Source organism: Lemur catta, chromosome 20, assembly GCF_020740605.2.
Source record: "Lemur catta isolate mLemCat1 chromosome 20, mLemCat1.pri, whole genome shotgun sequence".
Classification (NCBI taxonomy): Eukaryota; Metazoa; Chordata; class Mammalia; order Primates; family Lemuridae; genus Lemur; species Lemur catta.
The window spans coordinates 34,858,292-34,867,410 of NC_059147.1; the positions used below are offsets into that span (position 1 = coordinate 34,858,292).

The window sequence follows — 9,119 nt, forward strand, 5'->3', positions numbered from 1 at the left end:
CTTTATAATAAGCTTTGTGATAGTAAAAAGAAACCATGAAATATTTAGCAATTTTTCATTTCCTTTTAAACATCTCAATACAATAATGATCATTTCTGTGGTATATTGTGTTTTTCTACAAGCAGAAATGAATGCTGAACCCTTACGAAGAGATAAAGGTTATTTGGTACATATTGGTGGTCTCTGCCCTTCAGTATCTGAGGTATGCCAAGATTTCTTTTTTGAACTTCATTTTTAAATTTGTTAATTGTTCATATTATGATTATTTGTTGTGTTTCTACTTTTCACAAAGTTATTTCTCTTTTTTTAGGGTGATTGAAGGTCTCATTTCCAGAAATACCAAGTTTCTGAAATTTCAATTTATGATTCTTCTAGTAATTACAGGTGTGTTTCCCAAATTCAGTCAAATGTGCATTGCTGTGTGCCTGCTGTTCACTAGAGGTTCTGTACCAGACATCGGCCACAGTGGTGATAAAGTCAAAGGCCATTCCCACAGCAGTGTCCCAGGCTAGTATAGGGGGACACGTAGACAAATAGCTGCAGTCATTATAGACAAATAGCTGCAGTCATTAGTTTGTGCTGTTCTTAATCAGATCTTTGTTATTAGAGTGCCATGGGCTCCAGAAATGGGTAACTTTGGCTCAATTCCCAGGTCTGTCAGCAACTTCATGAATAAATTTGGGCAATTTACTTAACCTTTTTGTACCTCAGCCTCCTCTTTGTCTATATAGTGAGGTTAATAGTACTGTCATAGCGTTGTTGTGAAACTATGAGTTAAGTATGTAAAGCACTAGGAGTAAAGCCTGGCACATAGTAGATATGCAGAAATAGAATAAAATTGTATTCTATTATTTTTATTTTTAATTGCTTTTTAGATGACAGTTCTATACTTTTTAGGTAGATAGGTACATCATCTATGTATAATCTCTTCTAATATATACGTTGCTACTTTGTATTTTGTGACATTCTCAGATCATTCAAATCACAGTGGTGATGGAAATACCTTTACTGTCTTCTGATAAAAAGTGATGGCTGTTCATTTCAGATATGAAAATCTTTATCAATTAAGAGAATCCTGTTTGTAGTTGGGGTTGAAATTTGTTAAAAAATAGGTGTTTAATTTTATTTAATGGAGTCACCTAAGAGTATGTGCTTTTTAAATTTTACTCATTAATGTGGTATTAATACATTTCACTATAGTAAAGTAGTATTATAATTCTAGTAGTATTACCTGATGTGAAAGATTCTTTCAGTATCTTGTTGAATCCTTAAAACCAACTGTGGGGTTTTTTTTCCTTAAGTATTATACATACTGTGTGGAAATTTAGAAAATACAATTAAATGCAAAAATACAAGGAGGTTATAAAAAATTATCCATAGTCCCATCATTTGAAAACAACCACTGTTCGGATTTGGTACGTATCCTGCCACTGTCTAGGTCTGTGCTTTTGTAGGAATAGCTCTTGCCCGACTGTCTCAATTATATGGCTAAAATTCTGATTAGATGTTCCAGCTCTTTTTTTGGTCTACATATTTCCCCACAACAAGGACATAAAGATATTCTCTTAAATATTCTGGTAAACGTTTTAAATTTTGACGTTCACATTGCTACCCTTTGAGTCATCTGGAGGTTATGTTTGAACATAGGAATTAATTTTAATCTTTTTAGTATAAATAGTCCCCAGATTGCTAATCTCTGCAACTTTATCATATATCAGCTTTGCAAATATTTTACATTAAGTTTTAGTATAAAATTAATAGGAGATAATTTATGAGAAATGCTTACTATCTTTTATTTCTCATCTTTAATTTGGTTTTTATTTAGTTATCCTAAATAAACATTCTTCCTGATTTCAAGCTAAGTATATCAACCATTTTTTTTTTTTTTTTGAGACAGAGTCTCACTCTTGCCCGGGCTAGAGTGCCCTGGAATCAGTCTAGCTCACAGCAACCTCCAACTCCTGGGCTTAAGCAATCCTACTGCGTTAGCCTCCCGAGTAGCTGGGACTACAGGCATGCACCACCATGCTCGGCTAATTTTTTCTATATATATATTTTAGTTGGCCAGATAATTTCTTTGTATTTTTAGTAGAGACGAGGTCTCGCTCTTGCTCAGGCTGGTCTCGAACTCCTGACCTCAAGCAATCCACCCGCCTCGGCCTCCCAGAATGCTAGGATTACAGGTGTGAGCCACCGCGCCCGGCCAGAGCAATGTTTTTAATAAATGTACCACAAACCACGTGTAATCCAACTCAATGAAAAAAACCAACTGAAATCTCAAGGTATTTTGAAACAGGAAGGAGAAAACTTGCAAATATAAGGTTTTCCCAACTAAAGCAGAGAAGGCAAAACAAATGAACCCTTTGGAAGGCATTAAAGAGGCTGTCACAATCTGACTTGCGAAGCAAGGTCATTGTCAGTCCTCAAATGCCCTTGGTCTCTGCCTCCAAAAAGAAAAAAAAAATCATTTTTTCTAAGTTATAATAGTCAAACCTGTAAATAAGTATTTTTAAATTTCTGAAGCTGTATCTCCCCACTAAAAGATGCTCAAAATTAGAAAAAAAAAATAAATCAAAGTATTTTTTAGCTACTTTTGTCAAAAAGCTAAATATTTCGTAAGGTCTTAGTATCAAGTTGGCCCTCTCTTTATCACGTGTAACACACCATCTCTCAGGTTTTGCCGTGACAGTAGGTAAGAACAAGGCTTCCAGGCTCTCTTCAACACCTCCAAGCTCCCTTCTCCAAACCCAAAAGGAAGAAGAAAACTACAAATCCCCATCTGCCCGCCCTGCAGTTCTTGGGAAGAGACGGTCCTCAAATTGTTCCTGCTTAGACCCCTGAAGCTTGGAGAAGGAGATGGGGACAGGTGTGCCAGCGGGCGAGGAAGGACGTCCAATAAGGGGGAGGAAATTTGGCCGAGGGGACAGACGGGAGCGGAGATAAACCGGTGAGGAGGGTGAGAAGGAAGAGCAAAAAAACAGGGAGAAAGGAGTGAGGATCGCAGGAGAAAAAGATAAAATGGAAGAGAAAAAGAAGGAAGGGTCAGAGTTAAAGGATGCGGAGACGATGGCAAAGAGAACACGGAAAGGCTGTCACTGGGAAGAAGGGAGATTAAGGGGGTGTCACCTACAGGGCTTTACCCCAGCGGGTGAATGGGCTGCACGGGGAAGGGGGAACTGGAAACCGAGTAGGTGGTAACAAGGGGCTGTGGGCGAAGGCAGGAGCCTGAGGGGGATGCCTGAGCCAGGGAGCGACAGGCCCACCGGGGACGTGGGGGCGGCAGCGGCTGGGGCGGGTCCTGCTCCCTCGCTGTGGCTGAGCCGGCCCAATCCTGGGCACAGCCTCTGCCCCAGGTGCGGCGGTGGCCAGACCAGAGCGCACACCCAGGCTGAGCCTTGTCTGTAGGTTTCCTTCATAGAACTGCAAAGAAATGTCAAGCACATGAACACAGCTAGACAACAATCCAAGGCAAGATGAATGCCAGAAGATTTTGGCATCCTGGAAAAAACTCACCATGGACTTTGGTTATTCAGAATTAGCTACTTCTTCTGTAAGGCTATCAGGTAAAATAAAATACTAATGATAACAGTGGTAAAGTATATCTGCCAATCCACTTTCACAATAAGCTACGTAAGAATAACAAATCAATATAGATTGAAAGGAGAATACAATGAGTAATTCCATGAAAAATCCTTGGAATTACATAAGCAGCATAATAACAGGTAGTTTTTCAAACTAACTTATTTACAAAGAAGTGACTTAGGAATGGCCATTCTCCTCCTCTCTAAGAGAGAGAGAGACATAGCAAACTTGAACTTAAATAAACAGTTCCTGGAAATTGGGCTTCAACAAGTTAAATTATAATACATAAAAAAAGAAGTAATATGTACCTAGTTGCAACTTCACAGTCAAGCTACACACGAAGAGGACTTACAGTTTGGGCTTATGTATATCTGCAGCAACAGGAAGAACTCCAGGAGAACTCAGAAATTTCAATGCCAAACATGTCACAAGAGGTCAGAGGTCACATTTTTCTAACTGGGGTTTGACCTTAAAGTAAGCAATACATGTAATTAATCGATGCCCTATTCTGAAACATTGACTTGAATGGGACGAGTCTACCAATCTGCTGTTAGTCTAATCATGCTAGTCACAATGTGATCACCTCTAAAAACACAAAGTCAAAGTTACTCAAGACAGAAAGGAAACATATAGGTTGACTATTTTGATTGCTTTTTCCCAGTAGTCAATAAAAAATAAGTTAACCTCCCCAATCACACTGCCTAGCTAATAATGCCAGTAGAGACTAGTAAAAAAATCCATATCTGTTTCAAAAGCATGTCTTTAAACTATTACTTAAAATAATTATAAACTTCTAATGCCATGTTATAATTACCCAAATTAGATGTGCATAATTTGTTTGGATTAAAGAAAAGTGGGCCGGGCGCGGTGGCTCACGCCTGTAATCCTAGCTCTGGGAGGCCGAGGCGGGTGGATCGCTCGAGGTCAGGAGTTCGAGACCAGCCTGAGCAACAGTGAGACCCCGTCTCTACTAAAAATAGAAAGAAATTATCTGGCCAACTAAAAATATACATACAAAAAAAAAAAAAAAAAATTAGCCGGGCATGGTGGCTTATGCCTGTAGTCCTAGCTACTCGGGAGGCTGAGGCAGTAGGATCGCTTAAGCCCAGGAGTCTGAGGTTGCTGTGAGCTAGGCTGACGCCACGGCACTCACTCTAGCCCGGGCAACAAAGTGAGACTCTGTCTCAAAAAAAAAAAAAAAAAAAAAAAAAAAGAAAAGTGATATATGTAACTTGATTTTATTGGACATTAAACTATACATGGCATATAGAGAAATAACATGACAATGAGTTATGAATCATTAGGAATCTGCATGATTGAAAGGCTTAAATTTCACGTGTTACTGATTCTTTGTTCTTTGATTCTTCACCCTTTACATCTTGATTGGAAATCTGTAAAACAAGGGCATCATGTGAAGCATAAAAACATTTTATAAATATTTAATAGAAATGTTAAGTAACTGAGTATTTCAAAGCTTTAATGACACCTATCCAAATTACATAAAAGTGATGAATTCATGTGACAACTATAGTGTTTACAGACATTTAAACAGGCATTTACAGACATTTAAAGAGGACTATTATCATGCGTATCTTCATACAACCCTCAACTGACTACTGTATTTCCTTTTTTAATAAAATGACTCAATTGTTTCAATTTTATGATGATTAAACATTAGAAGACATCCTTCCATTTCTAGAAATGTAAAACATTTTTACTGAGAGGCCAGAATTCGTGCTTATTTAGTTCCCAAATGAAGTCATCTATAGAATTTATGTTATCATTAATTAATAAACATGAAGCTGTAGATCAGAGGGACAGCTTCACTGTTAATCAAAATATCAGACTTAATCCCAGATATGTATTTTGAGCTCATATTGATCTTTTTAGTAAAAACACTTTCCATAGCAAAATAATAAAACTTGTGGAAGAAGTTTCCCTTAGGTATATTTTTTTAAAGATTTGAATTACTGAATAAATCTCAGCAGTGATTCTGTAACTTACAGCACCTTTCCTACTTTGTTGGATACAGCACTAGCAGTTCTTTTAAAAAAGGAAAATTAAAAGAAAATGGTAAAAAGGACTCAGAACACTCTTTTCTGGGGAGGTATCATGGACAGGTACTGCTATGAACTCTGAATGTTGGATATCATCATACTTAGCTGGAATAAACATCTAGAATGAACACAGATACATTCTCCTATTTTGTTGTTGAGATAAGAAGATCATTAGTTCCAATTAGCTGGGCGTGGTGGCGCATGCCTGTAGTCCCAGGTACTCAGGAGGCTGAGGCAGTAGGATCGCTTAAGCCCAGGAGTTTGAGGTTGCTGTGAGCTAGGCTGACACCACGGCACTCACTCTAGCCCAGGCAACACAGTGAGGCTCTGTCGCAAAAAAAAAAAAAAAATTATTATTAGTTCCTAAGAGTTCAATCAATTATGAGGATCTGAGGCTTAACTGCTTTAAAAGGCCACAAATTCTACTCATGAAATTTCCTTTTAAAATTGCAACGTAAGTCTTACTACATTCAGGATCCTGTATTTGATGATGATGATATTGCTGTGGATTTTGAGGTGTCCAGGGTTATATACAAACATGAAGAACATGCCTTGGGGTTGTTTCTGCTAAAAAGGGATTTTTAAAATTGCTTTTAGCTCTGCTTTTTAACTTCAGAAAATATCCAGTGCCTTTAGCAACAACTTTTTTTTTTTTTTTTTAAAGAAAAATCACAAGATTGTTGTCAGCTGGGGAGATGGTGAAGGTAACAGTTTTAAACTCGCCCCCGAACCTCCTAGACAGAGTTACTGGAAGAGAAGCAAACAAAACAAAGCAAAAGGCCCTGGGACAACATATACAGTACCAAAAAAATTAAGCGATAAGGAGTCCTGTGAATCCCAAAAATTGAGCAGTCAGGACAAATCTGCAAGAGCTACAGTTGCAATCGGTACTGACAGCTACAGAGGACAAGGAGGGACACGGTGGGGAATCTAGGGGAGCTGAGCACAGGAGGACCAATCTTGCAGCTGCAATGGACAGGGTGAGACACCCTCACGTGAGACGATTCACAGTAACGCACGGATCCACGGTAAAGTCCTCAGGAGCTGGAGCACAACAGTCCTCTGAACACCCAAAATTAGGCAAAGCTCCCTTCCAGGACAAAGCTCCACATTATAGAGAAGTGTGAGGAATTAAAGTATCAAATACTACTGGAGTCAGTTAAAAAGACCTTTAGTATAAGAAAGGGTGGTTCAAGGAAAAATGGGGGAAAGAGAGAGAAAAACCTAGGAAATCTCAAGAAATATGAGGCCATATTTTTAGCACTTCATAAAACTGGCATAAGAAGAGCATTAGAGCCATAAATCTAGTAAAAGGATTCAGACCCACTTCTCCCTGCTACGAGTTTGGGAAAACAGACTTTCACACCAGAATGATAGCAGGAAGGACTGCGGCTCACAGGACAGAGTGACACCCTTACGATGAAGGCATGTCAAAAAGATACGCCTGCAAAACAGAGGAAAACCAGGATCTAGTGTTTCAAGAAATGAGAAAAGACATTACGAAAATGACATAATAGGAATGCTGTAAATCAGAGTTAGAAAAAACTCAGGAAGGAGTTAAACATTTGGAGTAAATGGAAAAGAAATCACTTCAGAAGTGAAGTCTAAACTAGAAGCTACACAAGAGTGATTATACAGCAGATAATATCACATAAACAGAAGTTGCAAAGAATGAAAAAATTAAAAATCAAAAAGATGAAAAGAATTCAATTGAAAATTACAAACACAGAAGACAGGAAAAGAAGACTGAACACACGAAGACAGGCCTCAAGTAATAAAAACTATATATATATAATAGTAATATAATCATAACTATATATAATTTTAAGTTTCTTATCCTCAGATAGCTGTGTATATAATGTTGCATAAAATATTGACTAATTATATGATATTCTAAAATTTTATTGTTCACGATATCCACAATTCTCACCATGTCAGAGAGGAGGTAAGATTTTAGATAGAAGAGATACATAAAACCCAGTAGCCATAAATTTCAATGGAAAATATCAGTATGAATTAATGAGGTGTCTTCATCTTTTAAAAGTATATTGATTTCCTAACTCTGTCCATTCCAAGGCCTAGAGAGACAACACAGTAGCAACACGGAGTGGCCAGAAAGTATTCCTGAAATACAATTTCAAACTAAAAGAAACCGGAGCCCCTGGAAGAAACCAGTGGTTTAGGATGTGTACAAAATGGGCCTTAAACCTTGTCACCCGAGAAAGCAGGAACGAACTTTGGGATCCAACACAGAGGCTCCCGCTGGTCAAAGATGGGAAAACCTCAGCATCAGAAAGGGTTTTGTCAAAAACGGACTCAAGTATCAAGTGTATTTAAGTCCATGGATTGCAAATGACAACTAAAAGAAAAAACCTAGCTGGTTACCACTGGAGGATGCTATTTTGAAAACTGGTAAATACATAAAGAGAAGGAATTAAACACTTCTACTTTTCCCATGTGAACCATACCACAGCATAACCAAATAGCAGATAATGGGAAGCCTATGTCCTTACAGAGGCATAGTTAGCCAAGGAAAGTAAATTAGATTACCACCATTTTGCAATTCTTAATGAATTACTGGATCTAGCATCAATAGCTACATATATCACAAAACGAGACAAGTGACACATGTGCCTCCTGAAAACACAACTTTCCACAGCCTGTGCAACAGCCTCGACCCACCCACAGCCTCTGGGCCAACCATCAATTTCCAGGAAATACAGAGGACTGAGCAGCAGGTCAAACTGGACCACAGTGCTGCGATCCTCGAAAGCCAGACTACGAGAAACCAAATGACCCAGTTTCCCCAGTCAATAAATCCCAAATGAAAGCCACAACAAAAAAGATGGATGAGAAATCCACGGATCAAAAGAACAGAAACAAGCAGAATGAAGCCATTATACCAAAGTAAACAATAATGTGCAGGATGCAGGATGCAGGACTGCCTAAGAGGGAGTCACACCAAATGCCATAACTTTGAATGCATGACTCAAACTATGTAGCTTTCAATTTTTTTTTTATAAGGGAGTCACCAGTCAAAATAAAGAGTGAAACTTAATGACTACACATGCAATCCTAACAATAATTCTTCTGCAGCCTTCTGTAACTTCAGCCATTTCTAAAGTTTAAAAGACACCTATGTTCAGACTTACCTGTAAATAAGCAGAACAACTTGACTTAAAATGAATCCAAGACTTGACAGTGCAGAATAGGAATATCAGGCTTTACAGCAAAAGATCAGACTTCCTGTCCTCGTTCCATGCCACTTCCTAACTGACCTCAGGCAAGTGCAACAGGCAAGAAAGTTGACATTAGCCAGGAAGCAAAGGCACTGGGTCAGGCAGTTCCGTGCACAGTCCCCCCTGGAGCCAACTGTCCAGCAGGGAAATAGTTACGACTGTGACTGATGTTGGGAAAAAGCACAGAACGCTGAGACGTGAGCCACTGCGATGGGCGGAAACACCGCGCAGCTCTCAGAGG

At 38.7% G+C, this 9,119-nt stretch overlaps 1 long non-coding RNA gene across 8 annotated transcripts in view; it reads left to right on the plus strand.

The window, feature by feature from the left end:
* LOC123624955 overlaps nt 1-9,119 on the plus strand; it is a 28,496-nt gene that overhangs the window by 15,024 nt on the left and 4,353 nt on the right. For 3 of the 8 annotated variants that reach the window (XR_006730306.1, XR_006730311.1, XR_006730310.1), the window contains 2 exons: nt 126-202; nt 311-695. This is a non-coding gene — a long non-coding RNA (uncharacterized LOC123624955). Of the gene's footprint in view, nt 1-125; nt 203-310; nt 1,416-1,897; nt 1,929-2,674; nt 3,564-6,303; nt 8,706-9,119 lie in introns of those variants that run through there. The other 5 variants (XR_006730309.1, XR_006730313.1, XR_006730308.1 and 2 more) reach the window with 4 other exon arrangements.